A 20,624-nucleotide genomic window follows, 5' to 3' on the forward strand; every position below is an offset into this window, starting at 1 on the left:
TATAAACAACCGATTGTTTTTCTCGTGCTGTGCTTTTTGCTTTGTGTTTTGGCAAACTGATTTCCTTATCAATTGTTTCTCGAAGTAATTTCATTCTTGACTTAAAAGTTTGCAAAAACCCTCTTTAAACCATTCACCCCCCACCCCCCCTCTAGTTTAAAGTCATACATTTTTACAACTTTTCTCTTGGATCCAGGAGTTCCCTGTGGTTGGGGTAAATTTAATTGGTCTTCATATATTCCGCCTTCCAAAACTCTTGTCCTTTGGAAATTTTTTCATGGGAGACTTCCTACAGATCAACATATTCAAACTATAGGTCTGCATATTTGTTTTGTGTGTACGCTTTGTGAAAAGCACGAGGAATCTATTCAACATTTATTTTTTTAATGTTCTAATGCTTTTTGGTCCTGCCAATTGACTCGATTGCCTTCGTATGTCTACGACGATCATACGCCTAATTATCCCTGCCTTCGTTCGTGCCTTTCTTCGATGAAACACCTGAAAATGAAAAGACAAAGGGCACCCTAGAGGTCGTTTGCACTCTGACGCTCAAATCAATCTTAGGGCTAGGAAACACCGAAAACTTAGCTGAAAAGCTCTCTGTGTAAACTGTGTGTGTATTCGCGTAAGTGTTGCATGAAAACTTGCGTACTTTGTTAGGTTTGATACTACCCTTTATGTACTCTAGGGTTTCCGCTAACCGCAATTAGGGTTACTGAAGATGATAACCGCTAACCGCTATCATCCACTCTTAGGGCAATCTAGCGCGTAAGGCTCCCTTACTGGAGTGCAACCTCTGACTGGATGACCACCTAGGTACCAACTTGTGCACCTAATCTTTGGGCCATCCATCCTGGGAGTTCCCTAGTTGTTCACGTGCCATGCATGCAGTCTACCCCTAGAACGTAACCCTCTCAGGCTTTATCTCTTTCAGTGGCTCTTTACTTGTGTTACGCCTGAATGCGTCATCCACACCACACGCATGAGCCCCTCGTGATCTAGGCTTCTCCCTAACTGATAACTGGTGTGTTGTTTGGGATCCACATCTCGTGGCCTAGCTCCGCTGTTTGACTTGCCAAGGTCTGATGACACGTCAACACATCCTGATGATCGAGGCCTGATCACTCATTGACCCTCTAGGCGTACCGTTTGCGAGGCACTCTGGGTGTACTGCTTGTGGGACCCAACTTACATGACTGACGCCTGACCACTCCTCGACACCCTGGCCCATGCCGCTCGTGGGACCCAGCTTACGTGGCCCCACGTCTACCGGTAGTCAACGACGCCCAAGGACTGGTCGGTACACAAGCCCCTAGTCTCAAGTTGTTAACTTGTTCAGCGAAGAGACTAAGTCCTCGCCTCTGGCGACCTACGTGGCTTTGTGTGACAAGATGTGAACAGTGCACCGAAGTGACACTTTCCTACGCCCGTTTTAATCTGCGCACACGTGTCTTGATCCAACGGCTAGGACTTAACGTCGTTTGCGCTTCTTAATTTACGTTAAGTATTTCAAAAACGCACGCTTCAATCACTGTTCCATCACTTTTAGAAACTCTTGTGATCGCTTCATCTTCTTCTTCGAACGCTCTCACTTCTCTCTTGGGAAAAACCAGAACTTTCAACTCTCATAAACCAAATGTATGATTTTTATCCATTGATCGCCCTTGTTTTTTTATTTCGCTGCTTGATAACTGCCTAGGACTGTTTAAATTCCTACACTTTAGGTTTTCTCTGCTTTTTCCCCTGTTCCTCTGTTTTTCTGGGTTTCTTCGAGTGTGGGGTTTTTCTGGTTCTACTACGTTACACCATGGCCTTCTTCTAAACCTTCGTTTTTTCCTTTTCTTTTATTTCTTTTTTAACTTTCTTAAGGATGTCTCGAACGAAAACCACTTCCAACCCTCCACCCAACTTAGACTACAGAGCCTTGTACCCTTGGGCCTCTGCTGAGCTTCTCACTGAAACCTCTACACTCAACTCTAGCGAGGATGTGAGGAAACACCGAGAAGGTGAGCCCGACTGTAAAGGGCACGTCTTTGGGCGAGAAAGTGATGCCTATGTCTCGGTTCGTCCCTGTGCAAGGGCGAACCAGTGTGCGCCGATGACCAGGCCAATGAAGGAGAGCCCTTCTTCTTCCTCTATCAAATTGTCTTTAAACGGATCAAGTTGCATCTCCCCCTTACCGGCTTCGAGAGGGTGTTGTTGACGGAGATCAACGTGGCCCCCGCCCAGCTGCATTCCAACAGCTGGGCCTTCATGACGACCTTCTCTATATTGTGCAACCATTTTGGGCACCCCCTCATTGGACGATGTCTTCCTCCACTTCTTTGAAGCTAAGAGCCTCGGGAAGAACCTCTGGGTGAGCTTTAGCGGCGTGGCAGGGAGAGTCCTCTTCACGCTCTTCCAGCAATCATATAAGGTGATGGAAAAACGATCTTCTTCTAGTAATGATCTTTGTAATTTCTTCTTTGGATGAATGATGAAGGAGATATGATGAGCGGAAGCATTAAAGAAACTCAAGAGGAGTTTCCATGGATTGAAGTGGAGTAGGAATTTGTGAGAGTGAGAGGTGAGGCCAACTCAGTAGGAAATAGTCTAGGCTAAGTCTTGAAGGAGACTAACCTAGGGAGAACTTAAGAACAAGTAGAATGGCCAAAATTAGGCAGCATTTCATTACTAATTCAAAGTTAAAGAAATACATGTACAAGAGACTCCTATTTATAGGATAAAGTCTCTCAAAAACTCTCAAATGAGAGTGTGACAAGTGTCACCACCTTATTGGTGCAAATCCTCTCCATTAAGGAGAAGACATGTGGAGACTCATGCCTTCCTTGCCTACATTTCTATTTGCACCCCTCTTTTACTATTTACACATTACTTTGTTTTCTATTTACATCTTTCTCTACTTTGGCCCAAAATACAAGGACCAAAACTTCCTAACTACTCTATACAATTTTACAAGGCTAAGAAGAAGAAAAAGACTTTACAAACTCTTTATTAAAACTCGATCTTCGTCTATCTTCTTGGCCAAAAGTTTTGAGGCTGGACGGTTTCCATCATCCCCTCCCTCTTGAAAAGGATCTGTCCTCAGATCTGAATGATGCTCAATGACAGCAACCTCTGTTTATTTGATGTTTTCCTCCTGGGTCAAATGTCAATCTACAATAAACAACATCAAACAAACATGAGATAAATTTCTTTTTTTAAAAGAAAATTAAAACAAAAGAAAACTAAACAAAAATAAGGTCCTTTATCTTTAAATTTCTTTTTAAAGAAAAACATAAGGCCCCTTTCAAAAATATTTTTGTTCACTTTGTGTTGTTTATTGCCCAAGCTAGGCAACAACATCACAAAGTTTGGTTTTTGAGATTTTTGTAAAGAAGAATGAGCATTATATAATTGAAAAGAAGAGTTCAAAGTATTGCAATCCCCCTTTAAGGATTCTTTCTCAGCCATGCTTTGAGGGAGTGTCATAAAAGGTTCTTCTTCTTCTTCGTGGGTTTCCTCTTCTTTTTTTTCAATCAAACATTCTTCTGATTCAGCTCCAAACATAGATTTTTCTTCAAGCACATCCTCACAAGGGTTTTCTAGAGAAGATAAAATGTTATCAATATATGATTCAACTCCAGAAAAAGAGTTTTTTATACTTTCTTTTTTTATCATCACTTTCTCTCTCTTTTCTTTCTCTTCTCTATCTTTCCTTTCGTTGTCCTCTCTTTCCCTTTTATCCTTCTCTTCTTTCTTTCTGACAAGAGCTTGAAATTTTTCTCTAAACTCATTTTCTCTTATAACATATTCTTTTTCTCTGTATATAAAATTTCTTCCTTTTTCTACAAGCTCTTTCATTTCTTCTCTAAGCTTTTTCTTTTTCACATATGAAGGTGGAACAAACTTTCTTCTCATACACATCTTCAATTCATCCCAATTCAATATTTCTGATTTTCTACCAATTCTAACATCAGCTTCCCTTTGTATCCACCAAGACCTAGCATATTCTTGAAAACTTAGGGTAGCCATGGAAAATTTTCTAAATTCATCCAATTGATGTTTTTCAAAGATTTGATCAACTTTTGTTTCCCATTCTAAATATGCTTCAACATTTTTATTTCCATCAAAGTAAGGAATGTATACTTCAGACTCAGTAGAATAATATAAACTTCTAGGCTCAAAACACATCCTTCCTTTTTTTTATAATGAGGATTATAAATCTTTCTACTATGACAAGAAGTATACATAGACATATTAAGCTTTGTATTTAAAAGATTTTTCACAAGAAGGAAAGTGAGTTTAGCACACAAGGTAAATTCCCAGGAAAGAGAGGTGGGTCACAATGGACACTCTTAAGTACCAAGTCTTTCCTAGCCAGAACTTATCCCAATGCACTTCACAAATCTCCTTCCAATGAAAACTTCTTCAACACAAACAAAGAGTTTTCTAAAGAAAGAAACTAAAAGAAAGCTTTTAAAATCTAAGAATTTAAATTGCAAAAATTTAAACTAGATGACTCCTAATGGTGAGGCTTGTAGGCACTTGTGAACCTTCAAGACACACTCACCGTCTAAAGCGTGTATCTAATAAGAAAATTAAAGAAAACTTGTAGGAGATGGAAGAACACCAAAGTCTCTTCCAAGACACCTAAAGTAAAGATAATGGCCAAATTACAAAACAATTGAAATCACACAAAATTTTAAAAAAATAATCTTCAAAGTTCTCTTCTCTTCTCTCACAAGTGTTTCTCTCCAAGCCTTTACTTGTTTGTCCTCCAAAGGTGAGTACCCCTTGCAAAGTCCTTTGCCTTCTCTTAGGATGCTACCTAGAAGTTAGCTCAATTCTCACAAAGAACAAATTCAAGGTATATTCCACTTCAAGAGGTCAATAATAAAAGCAATAAAAGCTCAATTTGAAGAGTGAAACTCAAAGGAGATTAGAGATGACAAACACAAAGATTATCCATAAAATCAAGACAAGCAAGAAATTAAAGGTTTTCAAGAAAGTAGCACTCAAAAGAAGCACCTAAAGATTGGCACTAGAATTGGATTACAAAAAGAAAAACAAAGAATGATGAAAATTCTTAGTAGACCATGAAATCCAAAATGTTGCTGCCCAATGTAGCTTGGTCCAAATTAAAAATTGTAATCCTGCTTTTCGTAACTCCAAAATTACTGCACTAAAATTCTTCAATTAGAATTGTGCAGCCCAAGTTATCGTGTTGTTTCACTCCAATTTCATGCGAATCCCAACTTCTACACTGTTCTTCTCAATTCAATTGGCCATTCAATCTGAACATATGATGCAAGTTCACGTACGACCACCCACTATTTGTCTCAATTCTATTTTCGTGGGTCCCACAATTTCTCAAATGTATCTTTGAGTGAACATTGTTGCTGCACCCAAATTTTGCTCACATGTATTACAAAAGTAATTGTTGGAAGCAAATAAATTTTCTGAACTGTAGATCCCGCACCAATTCTAGAAGTGAAGTCAAATTATCAAACAGATGGTGTGCTGAAAAATAAAAATCTGCACCAATTCTAAAACAACTCCAATTGCTACTGCTCAAAATTCACGCTGTGCTAGTTAGAAAATTGCACCTAGCAGTAATTTGATTCAAACAGCAGCACCAAAGAAAAAAAAATGACGTAAAATTCAGAGGCACAGTTTCAAAATTGAATCAATGATGCAGAGAATTCAAGTCATCAAATCTGAATCAGAACAGCTAGTATGAAGACCTACGATTGTCAATTGCAATTTTAAAATTCACCAACAGCTTCACTTTTCCAATTTCACAAGCTAAACCAGAAAATTCAGCACCAAGACAGCAACTACATGGCACCAAAGTCAGAAACTATAATTTCTACTAACCACGAGGAATTCAATTTCCAATTAACCAGTGAATGCAACCAATCTTATGCATAAATTCTGCACTGAAGTAGGCAAAACTGCACCAACAATAAAGAACTGAACTGTTTTGTTTGAATTGCAACTTAATCACAAAAATCACCTCTGAATCAAATACGGAAGTTGCGAATTCAATTCCAGCTAGCACAAATCAATAACAAGTATTTACCAATACAGTTCTTGCAATTCAATCACACTCCAATGCCAATTTCAGTGTTTTATATTTTAAACAAACAGTTGGCGCGCACACTTCAATGTATCAAACTGACTCAACAATTACAAAGTATTTTCCAGAAACGCTAAATTATGAATTGGAATAACTCTCTAGAAATTGCTTCACCTTAATCAATTGAATGACTAACCTTCTCAAAATCACTTCAATTTCAGTTCCACGTTTGAGAAGACGAAGCTGTGTGCACAATCATATAGTGCAGTTTCTTCGTTCCTCTACTGATGGCATTTTCATGAAGGTCTTCTTGAATCATGTAAGAAAATGGTGCGGAAGCTATGAAGGTGTGTGTGTAAGATCCTCCTAAGAGTGGTGTTGATCTTGAAGGTGCATGATAGGTATGATTATAGGGAGGTTCGGCCAGCCCAAGGAGAGGTGAAGGAAGTGAAGTTTAGAGCCTAGAATTCTAGGAGAAGCAAAGCTTGGCACAAAATGACAGCATAACTTTATTCACAATAAACTTGAAAATACAATGTGTAGGCTCCTCATTTTATAGGCTAAGGAGGACCATAATGCAACCCTAATGCTAGCCAAATGAAATGTAAATGTGAAGCACATGGGTGCACATGGCACATGGGTGTACAAATGAGCACATGGGGAGGGGTGTGTCTAGTTTTTATGCTCACCCGACATGGGCTTTCTAGACCGGCCTTGGTAAATTTAGAGGTTTTTTTAGAAACTCTAAGTTTACCTAGGTTGGTGTTTTAGGTGCCAAAATTAATTCTAAGAAAATTACAAATAAAGTTCCTATGCTAATTTTGACAAGAAATTAAAGTCTACTCTACACTAGAGTTTATGGCATTTCAACATGTAAAAGACGTCTTGTTGGATCCTCTTGGCCATAACTCTATGGGTGGCCCAAATCTACCCTTTGGTGGGCTTGCATGTGGGCTTGTGCTTGGGCCTCTTCCATCATCCCCTCCCTCTTGAAAAGGATTTGTCCTCAAATCCATTGCTTCTTCTTCTTCATGGCTAGGGAATGGATGTGGCTGGATGGTGTCCATCATCTCCTTCTCCTTGAGAAGATCTATCCTCAGATCTAGAGATTTGATCTCGGATAGCAGCCTCTTGCTTCTTCAACTATGCTTGCCCTCCCGGATCAAACGTCCACCTAGGGGAATTATCTAATAAAGCAAATGAGTTAGTTGAAGCAGTTATATACAAATCAATTTTATGAAGTTGCCAATTTTGTTTTTCTTTTGTTTTTGGCAACTTTTTACAATATTTCTCTTTTGATGGTTGCATGTGTTCTCTAATCCTCTCATGCTTTGTAAAATTTTCAATAGTGGTTACTTGTTCCTTAGGCATAATTCCTTTAGGAAGTGGTAACAACGCAAAAAGAGAAAGAGGATTATGTTCACATACAACTTCAAATGTAGAAATATTAGTAGTCTTGTGGACTACTCTATTGTATGCATGCGCAATAGAAAAAGGATACTCATCCCAAGAATTGTGGTTGGCTTTCATGATTTCTCTATGCATAGTAACAAGAGCTATGTTTTCAATTTTATTTTGACCATTCTTTTGAGGATGATAAGAATTTGAAAAGGACAACTTAGTTGCAAGTTTTTCCAAGAGAATCCTCAAATGATGGTTTTCAAATTTTGGAGCTCTATCCAACACTAAGTTTGAAGAGAAACCATGAAGACTTGTCACTTCTTTAAGGAAGAGTTTATCCATGTCTATGACAATGGAATCAAAACCTTTTGTTGTCCTAGGAAGATCTAATATGAAATTTAGGCTTATGTCTTCCCAAGGATCATTTGCAAAAGGTGAAGGAGTATAGAGTTCATGAGACATCGCCTTAGATGTATTTTTAAAACACGGAATGTATCTAGGGTAATGTCTTTGAACATCTTTTCTCATGGGTGACAATAATTTTCCTTTTAAAAGCTCTAGAGTTTTATCAACTCTATTTTGACCCATGAGTTCTCCTTCATGAAGAATTTCTCTTTTATGTGTGAAGGTAGTCTCGTTGATACAACCTTTGTTCATGGAAATTTCAATTCTTTGCAAAGGTTGTCTCAATAAGACATGACAAGTTTCTTTAGGCACTACTTCACATAAAAAATTGTCTTTGTAGATGCCTATAGATGACTTGACCTTCACTTGGTGATATCTTGGCATGTATGTAAAATAATCTACTATATTTTTATCTATGCAAGCCTTTTTTAAGGATTCTTCTTTTTTTTTTCTAGGCTTGCAAGTGTTCCTTTACAAAAGGTAAGGCTAGGTTGTTCAACAAGAGGTATATTTTCAAATGTATTTTCAACTTTTCCTTCTTGTTGAATGACCTTGTGGGAAGGAACACTCTTCTCCCACGCCTTTTGTTTTCCAAGGGTTTTCTCTTGCTTTTCTATTTTTACATTTTCTTCACTCTCACTAGCTTCTTTTCTTGGCTACTATTCTCATCTTTGTCCTTAAGATCATAGATCTTTCATTGAAACATTGAGATGCTAATTGATCATTGCCAAGGTATTCTAAACATGGAATTTCTCTAGCTTGAGTGTGAGAGATATGCTTGGTTAGGTTTTCTTGTCTCTCTTTCCTAGCTCTCCTAGGGAATTGTTGATGATATTCATTTTTCCTAAGACTTTCTTCCCAAGATAATCATGATGTTTAGAGCTAGATGCATGAGAATGTAATTTTTTTGAAAATTGAGACTTCTCATTCTTTGCTTTAGTCAATTCATTAGTTTTGATCTATTCTCCAATTATTTAGATGAAATTGATTGAATATCCTTAGTAAGTTGTTTCAAAATAGATTTCAAGGATTTCACCTCACTTTTAAGAGATTTAGAGGAGTGAGAAGACATGACTAAAACTTTGTGTGTAGAAGTATTTTACCTTGAGAAAAAATTTAGGGAAGTCAAAGAAGGTAGTCTTCCAGGTAAGGGAGGTGAGTCACAAAGGACTACTTAAGTACCAAGCCTTTGCCTTAGCCAAAAACTATCCCTCAATGTCTTCACACAAAACTTCCTCTTAGTAAACTACTTAAAACACAATTAAGTTGAGAAATCAAAACTTTTTTTTTTCAATGCAAGAAAACAAATGTATGCTAACTAATCAACAAAGCTAGACGGTTTGACACAAACTTAACAAATAATCATGCAAAGCGTCACTAACTAAGCAAAAGAAAAGGCAATTACAAACAATTAACAATTGCCAATTAAGAATTCTATACTAGTCGGCCCTCGGTGAGGCTTCTTGGACACTTTGAGCCCTTGAAGACACACTCACCGTCTAAATCGTAATTAAGAGGTAATTAACACAAATTAAGTTGCAAGGAAAATAAGAAACTCCCTTTGTTGATCCTTTTTTTGCTAAATGCACTTTCTTGTTGTCTTTGCTTGTTGGCCCTCCAAGTGTTTGTAGTGTTTTTCAAGAAAGCTTGTTTCGGCCTTGGCTTTGTTTTCCCTTATAATGAAGGTTTTAATTCTCCAATTCCAGCACCTATCAAAAGACTAGACCTTACCCAAGTCAGTTTCCATTCAATTAAGCACCAAAGGAGAAATAAATTCCAGCACCAAATTAGAGGTCAAAGAACAAAAGCAAGAAACAATTTTAATTGAATAAAACAGTACCACCAAAGGAGTTAGATTATGACAACTAGAAAGAGGTCCAAGAAATATTAAGCAAGCAAATAAAAGGTACCAAAATAAAGGTAGGCACACAAAGAATCCTAAGAATGGCACTAGAATTAGATGACCAAATAAAAAAAACAGCACCATTGGAAAATGTTGTGGGCCAGAAACGTGTTTTTCCCCAATTTATGCTGAGCTTTGTTTTTAAGATATGATTCTTAAATTTGATATGCAAGATATTCAAGATCTTAGCTAAAATCTGGCTTTGGAATCACTCAAAACGCATGCACCAATTTTTTTTAATAAATTTTGCAATTTTGGTGTTCCGTTACGCCAGCTGTAGCGCCTCAGATTTGCACACTGATTTTAAAAGATTTATCATTTTTTTCTGTTGATTCTTTTGGACTAATTATTTTTTTTCCTTTCTATAACACTTCAAACTTGCAAATTCCTGAGAATCAAAATTTTCCTATGAGTGGAAATATTTTTCTGGAACAAAACAGCCAGCACAGAAAATTTGAAACAGGGGATTCTGGAAACTAGAAACAAAAACAGCAAGATACCAAAATTTAAAACAATGGAAATTTGTGAAATAGAATTGTGTAGGATCTAAACACAATATGAACTCAAACTAAAATTAAAAAGGCACCAAAAGATTCAAAGAACAGCAGATTCAAAGCAATTAAAGATACCCAAAATCAAGAAACAATCAGCCAATAAAGGACTACTAAGAATTGTTGACATTGTGGATGAACATGACTTGACAAAACATATAAGATTCAGAAATTAAGACTCAAAAGCATAATATGAATCAAATAAGAAAGCAATAAGACTCAAAAGCCTAAAAGAAAATAGCAACTCAAAGGTGTATGGAATCCTATCACAATTTGCACAAGAACTTGTTCAAGATCAATTGAACAAAAGTGCTTCGGTTGGATCTTCCACAAGCACACCAAAACAAATTAAAATGCAAAAACAGCAAGACAATTATGGAAAAGATAAACAACATGAAATAAAAGAAGAACTAGAAATGAAAAGACCAAAAGCAACTCATCTTGAAGAACCCAAGCTCATGTACCAAATGATGGCATTTCATGAAGGTCTTCTTGATCATGTAAGAAAGTGGTGCGGAAGCTATGAAGGTGTGCATGCTAGATCCTCCTAAGAGTGGAATAACTCTCTAGAAATTGCTTCACCTTAATCAATTGAATGACTAACCTTCTCAAAATCACTTCAATTTCAGTTCCACGTTTGAGAAGACGAAGCTGTGTGCACAATCATAGAGTGCAGTTTCTTCGTTCCTCTACTGATGGCATTTTCATGAAGGTCTTCTTGAATCATGTAAGAAAATGGTGCGGAAGCTATGAAGGTGTGTGTGCAAGATCCTCCTAAGAGTGGTGTTGATCTTGAAGGTGCATGATAAGTATGATTATAGGGAGGTTCGACCAGGCCCAAGGAGAGGTGAAGGAAGTGAAGTTTAGAGCCTAGAATTCTAGGAGAAGCAAAGCTTGGCACAAAATGGCAGCATAACTTACTCACAATAAACTTGAAAATACAAGGTGTAGGCTCCTCCTTTTATAGGCTAAGGAGGACCATAATGCAACCTAATGCTAGCCAAATGAAATGTAAATGTGAAGCACATGGGTGCACATGGCACATGGGTGTACAAATGAGCACATGGGGAGGGGTGTGTCTAGTTTTTATGCTCACCCGACATGGGCTTTCTAGACCGGCCTTGGTAAATTTAGAGGTTTTTTTAGAAACTCTAAGTTTACCTAGGTTGGTGTTTTAGGTGCCAAAATTAATTCTAAGAAAATTACAAATAAAGTTCCTATGCTAATTTTGACAAGAAATTAAAGTCTACTCTACACTAGAGTTTATGGCATTTGAACATGTAAAAGAACGTCTTCTTGGATCCTCTTGGCCATAACTCTATGGGTGGCCCAAATCTACCCTTTGGTGGGCTTGCATGTGGGCTTGTGCTTGGTCCTCTTCCATCATCTACTCTAGTCACTAGAGAACGCCGCACCAGTTCTTTGATTATCCAACACAATCCGTTCGTTCAACGTCTCGATCACGATTCTCGATTTGTACGAAAAGAACTTAATAGTGTTCAAATTGCTCAGGACAAAACGACGAATAAAACAAATTGCTTCAATGCTTTAACAATCCAGTGGCAGAAACCGATTTTCAATCATAGATTTCCAAAATCGCTCCAAAAAGAAATGAAGAACCAGATGAACGCAAAAGCAGAATCACAAATCTTCGGAATCGGAAGTGAAGTGGAAGAAGAACTTAATGAATAAATTCATTCTTCACTGTTTTAATTCTTCGATTTTCGATTCACCAAACCAACTCGATCGTGATTCAAACAGATTTCTCCGATCGTCTTCTCCGTTCACCGGTTTCGCTGGAAACGCCACTACGTTTGCTATTCTTCCGTTTCCAATACCTCCACGCGCGATTCCGATTTAGGTCATCGGAAATCACTAACCTCCGATTGGCACGTTACTATTCTTCGATCAATCTTCGCGCACCGATTCAAATGAAGCCAAAGAAGAAAAATGAAGCAGAAGATGAAGAACAATCAACACAAATCGCATAGATATGCTATTCGTACCTCTGGATTCACTGTCCGCACCAAATATCCAATGAGATCTCCAAACAGTTCAGATAAACATGCACAGCACTGGAATCGCTTTTTGAACCACGAAAACTTTCGGAAAATTTTCAAGAATTTTCGAAAATGAATTTTGGAGAAGATGATAATGGAAACCTAACTTTAAAGAAATTGCTAATGACTAGTAGCAATTTATGAACTCAAAATGAAAATCAAAAGCACTCAAGAGCTCTAATCTATGAAGATATTTGAAAAAAACTTTAAAAAGTTCAACTAATGGAGTTTATGACAAATTTTGACTAAACATGACTCTAGACAAAACATATATGATTATAAATCAAAAATGACTCAATTATATTGAAAATTTCACCAAACAAATTTGAAGAAAACTCAAAAAAATTCAAAAGCACACATGAACATAAACACAAGAACACCTAAAAGCACATACATGAAGGTTCAAGTAAGAACAATTAATTTGAACTGAACAAAAAGACAAAATCAATCGGTAAACATTCAAGACAATCAAGAACATTATGAACAACACGGAATTTAGAAAAAAATAGAAGAAGATCTTACAACCATAGCTCTGAATACCAAATGATGGAAAAACGATCTTCTTCTAGTAATGATCTTTGTAATTTCTTCTTTGGATGAATGATGAAGGAGATATGATGAGCGGAAGCATTAAAGAAACTCAAGAGGAGTTTCCATGGATTGAAGTGGAGTAGGAATTTGTGAGAGTGAGAGGTGAGGCCAACTCACTAGGAAATAGTCTAGGCTAAGTCTTGAAGGAGACTAACCTAGGGATAACTTAAGAACAAGTAGAATGGCCAAAATTAGGCAGCATTTCATTACTAATTCAAAGTTAAAGAAATACATGTACAAGAGACTCCTATTTATAGGATAAAGTCTCTCAAAAACTCTCAAATGAGAGTGTGACAAGTGTCACCACCTTATTGGTGCAAATCCTCTCCATTAAGGAGAAGACATGTGGAGACTCATGCCTTCCTTGCCTACATTTCTATTTGCACCCCTCTTTTACTATTTACACATTACTTTGTTTTCTATTTACATCTTTCTCTACTTTGGCCCAAATACAAGGACCAAAACTTCCTAACTACTCTATACAATTTTACAAGGCTAAGAAGAAGAAAAAGACTTTACAAACTCTTTATTAAAGCTCAATCTTCGTCTATCTTCTTGGCCAAAAGTTTTGAGGCTGGACGGTTTCCATCATAAGGGCTTCAAAGGGAAGTTCTTTAGGGTGTGATGCACCGAGCACAACCCCACTTTGTTGGACGGGTTCCCCCTATACTGGGTGAGGGAACTAAGACTTAAGAAACCTAAAACTCTCGAGGAACTGGCCCTTCCTGATCGCGATGTGTGTCAGGTTCTCTCGAGTCTAGGGGCAGTGTTCAACACTGCCCAACTGATCAAACATGAGTTCAGCGCCTCAGGCATCAGGGGCTACATCGATTCGTCTCTACTATTGTTCTTTTACTTCAGTGTGTTTGCTTGTTATTGAGTGTTCTGCTTCTTCATACTTATGTATTTGCTAACCCCCATTATTGTCTTCTCATGTTTTCCTATCTTGGTGTAGGCATGGTACTCAACGCAGAAAAGAGAGTTAGGCTAGCTGACGCCCTTGCTCGTCGCCAAGGGTGCCTGGTGCCTCAGCTCCTTCCGCTCCCATCACTGTGCCTTCCCCAGCCCCTTCTGCTCCCATCGTCGCGGTCCCCCTTGCGCTCAAAGGTGGCGGCGAGAGCGCCCCTGGAGATGAGCAAACTCCATTCGCCCCCGAGCTGCCCGCTGTCCTTCAGCTTGCCCTCAAAAGCTTCCAGCGAGGGGCATCGGAGGACTTGGAGGAGGATGTAATAAGAGAACGCCTGGGCCTCAGTCTTGGCGAATTCCTTGCCCAATCAAACGCCCTCACAAGAAAGACTGAGGCAAGGATCAAGGAGCAACTGGCTCTGGTGGAGGCTAAAGCTAAGGAAGACCTGGCCTTGGTGGAGGTGAAGGCCAAGGAAGACCTGGCTTTGGCGGAGGAGAAGAAGAAAGAGGACCTGGCCCAACTGGTTCTGATCTTCACCAATCGTGAAACTGCTCTGGATCAAGAGATAAGCAGCCTCCGCCAGTCCAAAAAGGAGGCCAAGAAAATACTCTTCAACAAAGGTCAAAAGTATGCTGATCTTGAGTCAAGGGTCTTGCCTTTGTGCACCAAGGTGGTGGAGCTGGAAGAAGAGGCTGAGCAAACCAAGGTTAAGATGGCCAAACTTGAGGAGAGGGCTACTAATCAAGAGGTGCAGCTTGGCCGGATGGAGGCTAAACTCACCCAACAAGCTGAGACCTTCAAGAAGACTGAGGCAGAACTCATCGAGGACGCTGCCGACGCCTACGCTGCAGGGTTCGAGGATGCTCTTGCTCAGGTTGCCTGCGTGCATCCTGAGATGGACTCCTCACCCTTCGCAACGTCGAACCACGTCGTAGATGGGCAAGTTGTGCCTAGGGCACCCCCCTCTTAGCTTGTATTTGGTCTTTCAACAAAACAATCTTCTTCATATTTATAAATGCTTGGTTTGCTTTCACTGTCTGAATTGTTAATTGCTTTAAACTTTAACTACTTGAACCTGCTTGATGTTTTCTTTATCTTAACTTGTTGAATAATATACTTTATCTTACTTTGACTTGCATTCTTCGTGTTTGATTGTTCAGTGTAGTGGCTCGCAGTAACACAACGCCTTCGACGAACACTCGAACCTTAGGTAGCACACTTACCTACCCCCGCCCTACTGTATACTCTTCTTTAGGCAGTGGGGTTTGCATACTAACATGTAACTAACATCACCCTCAAACACAAATGTGAGGGAACTTCTAGTTGTCATTCTTCGAACCTACTTCATAAGGCACAACAGAGAGAGGCCTTCTAACTGACTCTGCTCCTATCTTACTAAGTAAGGAGGTGCTTTACTGATGTCGTTGGCGAGTCGTGCTGTCCTTCTAGACCGCACTGTCTCCATTATGGTGCTCTCACTCGAGAGAGAGGGTGTTCTCTATGAACCAACTTGTCCAGTCTCGAGACTTCTAGCCCGAAGAGAAACTCATAACTGAACTCGTCCTGGTTGTATAAAGTCAAGGGAGAATTTAACTGGCGAACCTTACCTCTTTCCCCTGGTGTTCTCACTCGAATGGGAGGGGAGGCATTCTCTACGAACCATCCCGCTCACCCTTGAGACTTATAACCCATGGGATAGGTTCTGAACTGATCTCGCCCTTACTTAAAGTTAGGGGAGGATTTAATTGTGAATTGCGTTGCTTAGCCTTGGCATTCTCACTCGAGGGAGACGTGTCCTCTGCGAACCTACCTTTCCCGCTTCCGAGACTTCTAACCCAAGGAACAACTTATAACTGACCTCATCTCCGCCCAAAGGCGAAAGAGGATTTTACTGGTGAACCATTTCGTTCAACCTTGGCGTTCTCACTCGAGGGGGAGGCGTTCTCTGCGAACCTACCTTTCCCGCACTCGAGACCTCTAACCAAGGGAAGGTTTTATCTGACTTCATCTTCGTCAAGGCAAGAGGATTTCACTGGTGAACCTTACTTGTTCATTTTGGTGTTCTCACCGAGGGGGAGGTTTTCTCTGTTAACCTACCATTCCCACTCTCGAGACTTCTAACCAAGCGAAGTTCGTAACTGACCTGTCATAGCTCAAAGGCGAAGGAGGATTTCTCTGGTGAACCATTTCGTTCAACCTTGGCTTCTCACTTGAGGGGAGGGTTCTCTGTAACCTACCTTTCCCACTCTCAAGACCTCTAACGCAAGGACGGTTCGTAACTGCATTGTACAAAAATTCGAATACTTCAATCGATTTTTATTGGGTGACCTCGTTAAAACCCCTTATAAGGGAAAAAGCGTCCCCTAAGAATATGTACAATGCTAAATTTTAACTGAAGTAAACTTGAGGTTGTCGCATTCCATGTATGAGGAATTGCGCTCTCTTCAGCGTCTCAAGCCTGTATGCCCATTCCCAAAGGCCTTTGTCACTCTGAAAGGACCAGTCACTTGGGAAAGTTGTTCTCCAATTGATATGGGTGGGCTTCCGCATCACCAGGTGGCGACCTGGAACTGGCGAGGCTTCAGCTTCGAGCTGTGCTATACTCCACCCTTCTCTTTAATGCTTCGTTTAATTCTTGCTTCCTCCCTGACTTCATCCAGTAGGTCCAAGTTACCTTTTTCTTCGTTAGACTTTTTAGCCACGAGTTTTGGAAGCGTGGCGAGCTCTCCTGGATCTCCACGGGAATCATCGCATCTGACCCATACACCAAGCTGAAGGGTGTCTCTCTGGTGGTGGACTGGGAAGTGGTGTGGTAAGCCCACTCAATTCTAGGAACCTCCTCTGCTTAGGTTCCTTTGGCCTTTTCGAGCCTTCTCTTCATACCTCTGAGCCGGACTCTGTTGGCAGACTCGACCTGCCCATTTGTCTAGAGGTGCTCAACTGATGCGAACACCTGCTTTATTCCAACTTCTGAGCATAACTTGCCCAGTTGTTGGCTTGCAAACTGTGTGTCGTTATCAGACACCAAACACTTCGGTACCCCGAAGCGGCACACTATGTTCTTCCACACGAAGTGCTGGATCTTGTGGGTCGTGATTTGCGCCACTAGCTCAACCTCTATCCACTTCGTGAAGTACTCTATGGCAACCACGAGGTAATCCATCTGCCTTATTGCCAAGGGAAAGGGTCCTAGGATATCAATTCCCCATGTATGGAATGGTCAGGGGCTGTAAATCGACCTGAGCTCTTCTGGTGGCGCCTTGTGCCAATCTGCGTGTTGCTGACACTGCTTGCACTGTTGTGCGCACCTCGTGCAGTCTTCCTTTACGGTTGGCCAATAATATCCCACACGAATGGCCTTTTATGCTATGGATCGTCCATCGATGTGACTCTCACATATCCCTTCGTGGAGCTCTGCCATTATTCGTGCACATTGGTCTCCGCTTACACAGACCAAGATTGGGTGGGTGAACCCATGTCTGAACACCTTTCCATCGATGAGAGTGTACTTGGCATAATTTTTCTTTATTTTTCTGGCCTCTGTGTGCTCCAATAGGAGTATCCTATCAGCCAGGTAGCGCTTGTAGGGCGTCATCCAGGTTTCGCCTCCCTCAACCAGGAAAACCTGCATTGATTCCTCCCCCAGGACTAGATATATGCTTACCCTAGGAGTCTTCAGTGTCTCCTGGGTCAGTGACTGATGACTCCTCGCCCTTCCTTTCGTCGTGTTGATCTGGTGGACACCTACCAAGTTATTTGCGGTGAAAGTTCGAGGTGTCTTCAGGGTTTCATGTATGATTGTCCTTTGTCTGCCCCCCTTGCCTGAGCTGGCGAGCTTAGCTAGCAAGTCAGCTCGGGCATTCTACTCTCTAGGGACATGCACTGGCTCGAACACCACGAATGACCCCTTCAGCATCTGGACGTACCCTAGGTATGCGGCCATCTAAGGGTCCTTGGCCTGGTATTCTCCTGTCACTTGACCTGTGACTAATAGGGAGTCACTCTTCGCCAAAAGACTCTGCGTCCCCATCTCCTTGGCTAGTAGCATGCCAACGATGAGGGCTTTGTACTCTGATTGGTTGTTGCTAGCCTTGAAGGCGAACCATTGGACCTGCTTGATCAATAGCCCGTTCGGTCCTTCCAAGATGACACCTACCCCGCTGCCTTGTTGGTTAGAGTACCCGTCTCAGAGAGCACCCACCGGAAGTTGGCTTCCTCTTGGTGTGCATCTGTCGAGGAGAGCTCTACCATAAAATTTGCGTAGACTTGGCCTTCAATAGGGCCTCGGGGCTCGTACTAGACATCGAACTTTGAAAGCTCTACTACCCATTGTACCATTCTTCCCACCATATCCGGCTTTTGTACCTTTCGGATAGGCAGGTCTGTCATCACACCACGGTAAAACTCTGGAAGTAGCGGCGAAGTCTCCTTGCTGAGAACACTACTGCCAAGGTTGCCTTCTCTAGGGCCTGGTATCTTACCTCAAGCCCTTGTAATACTTTACTCACAAAATAAAAAGGCTTTTGCACTTGGTCCTGCTCCTGCAAGGACCGCATTAATCACTGTTCCGTCACAACGAAGTACAGGCGGAGTGGAGTACCCAGTTGTGGCTTGCACAACACTGGGGATTGGCTAGGTACTCCTTCAGCTTGAGGAACGCCTTTTCACTCCCTGGTCCAGATGAACCTGTTGTTCCTCCTCAGACACTGGAAATAAGGGTGACCCTTGTCTCCTCCAACTGATACAAATCTAGACAGAGCAGCCACCCGCCCAGTCAACTGTTGCACCTCCTTCACTGAGATTGGGCTTCTCATCGCAAGGATTGCAGCGCACTTCTCGGGTTCGCCTCTATCCCACGTTCGGTGAGTAGGAAACCCAAGAATTTACTCGCTTCCACTCCGAACACGCACTTCTCGGGGTTCAGCTTTAGTTTGTACTTAGCTATTGTCGTAAATAGCTCTTCTAAATTAGCCACTTGCTGATCTTTCACCTGTGAGGTCACCACCATGTCGTCCACATAGGTTTGCACGTTTCGCCCTATCATGAGTGCGAGTACTCTGTCCATCAACCTCTGGTAGGTGGCGTCTACATTCTTCAGCCTAAAGGGCATCACCGTGTAATAGTAGCAAGACAGCTCTGTCATGAACGTTGTCTTGCATTCGTCCCTGGGATGCATCTTCATCTGGTTGTATCCAGAAAAAACATTCAGGAAGCTAAGCATCCTGCAGCCCAAGGCGTTGTCCACCAAGGCGTCGATGCTTGGTAGAGGTACGAGTCCTTCGGGAAAGCTTTACTGAGGTCTGTGAAGTCAACGCACATCCTCTATTTCCCATTGGCTTTCTTCACAAGGACCACGTTTGTTAGAATGGATGGCTTTAAACTAGAGGGGGGTGAATTGTTTAAAGAAGATTTTCGTAAACTTTTAAAACAAGAATGAATTTATCTCAGGAAACTATTGATAAGAAATTCAGTTTACCAAAAACAGCAAACAAAATAAGCACAACTAGAAAAACAATCGGTTGTTTCACAGAAACAATCGGTTGTTTCACAGAAACAATCGATTGTTTATACCAGCAAACAACAAATAAAACTGAAATTAAAGAGTTAGAGATAGAGAGATTGTACACAGATGCTTATACTGGTTCACTCCAAACCCAGAGTTACATCCAGTCTTCTCAGAACCCTGAGGAAATCCACTAAGCAATCACCACTTGATCACTTACACAACAACCAAGAGAATGACCTTGAACACCTCAAGAAACACACTCTCCTTAGTCAACACACCAACACCAAGATTGCTGATCTTGATCCCCTCAAGAACACAGCCAATCTCAGCAAACATAGAAACAAACTTGTTTTACAGAGTACAAGGATTACACTTGTTACAGAAGATAATCTGAAATCAATACAAGCAGAATCCTATTCCACAGACTTTGATCAATCACACAAACTTAGCAATCTCAGCTCTTTGAAAACTCAAAAACTCTTAGTGAAAACTTGTCAAAGATTGATTCTGAAATCTGTTATTCTGAATTTATTCAAAGATGTAGTTTGTTATCAAATCTTAACAAACTCTTAAATTGCATTAAAAGATTGGTCAAAGCATTTAATGACTGGAGCGTAAGCAGTTAAATCATTTAAAGCTCAGTCAAAGATAAAACAGTTTTTCTATTATGGTCCCAAAACAAACAATCGATTGTTTCCTCGAATCAATCGGTTTTTTTGGTTCTTAACAGTTCAACCATTTGAAAAACAGTTTTCAATCTTTTCTCAAAACACCTAAGTACAAACAATCGGTTGTTTCGACAAAACAATCGGTTGTTTTAACTTAGTTTAAAAACATTTACTTTCACAAAGATTGAGATGGTTATGCTTTAGATTTAGTCAAAGGTGGATTACAAACACCAAACTACCCAGAACTATACTAAACCAGCACAGCAACACCAAGCACAGCAAAGGCTTCAACATCCTTCAAAGGATTTGGATTCTTCAAAGCTTGAACACCACTTGGTTCAACAACGTTTGCCAACTACTCAGGGTATTGGATCTCCCTTATATGGTCAGCGCTCAGCAGCTTCTTTGTCTCTTCTTTTATGACCTGTCGCCTCTCCTCGTTGAACTTCCTTCTTCTCTGACGGGCAGGCCTGACCTGGGGGTCCATGGTGAGGCGGTGGCATAGGAAGTCTGGGTCTATGACTGACATGTCTGAGGCGGACCATGCGAAGGCATCCAGATGTCGTGTTGA

At 40.7% G+C, this 20,624-nt stretch overlaps 1 long non-coding RNA gene across 1 annotated transcript; it reads right to left on the bottom strand.

Moving 5' to 3' along the window:
• Positions 1-2,641: 2,641 nt before the first annotated feature.
• LOC137830950 (uncharacterized) lies at positions 2,642-6,914 on the bottom strand. Its single transcript, XR_011084294.1, has 2 exons — positions 6,258-6,914; positions 2,642-3,156 (listed from the first exon to the last, which is right to left on the bottom strand). It is a non-coding gene; the product is annotated as an uncharacterized lncRNA (long non-coding RNA).
• Between the last annotated feature and the right edge of the window lie 13,710 nt (positions 6,915-20,624).

Source organism: Phaseolus vulgaris, chromosome 6, assembly GCF_000499845.2.
Source record: "Phaseolus vulgaris cultivar G19833 chromosome 6, P. vulgaris v2.0, whole genome shotgun sequence".
In the NCBI taxonomy this organism is placed as follows: domain Eukaryota; kingdom Viridiplantae; phylum Streptophyta; class Magnoliopsida; order Fabales; family Fabaceae; genus Phaseolus; species Phaseolus vulgaris.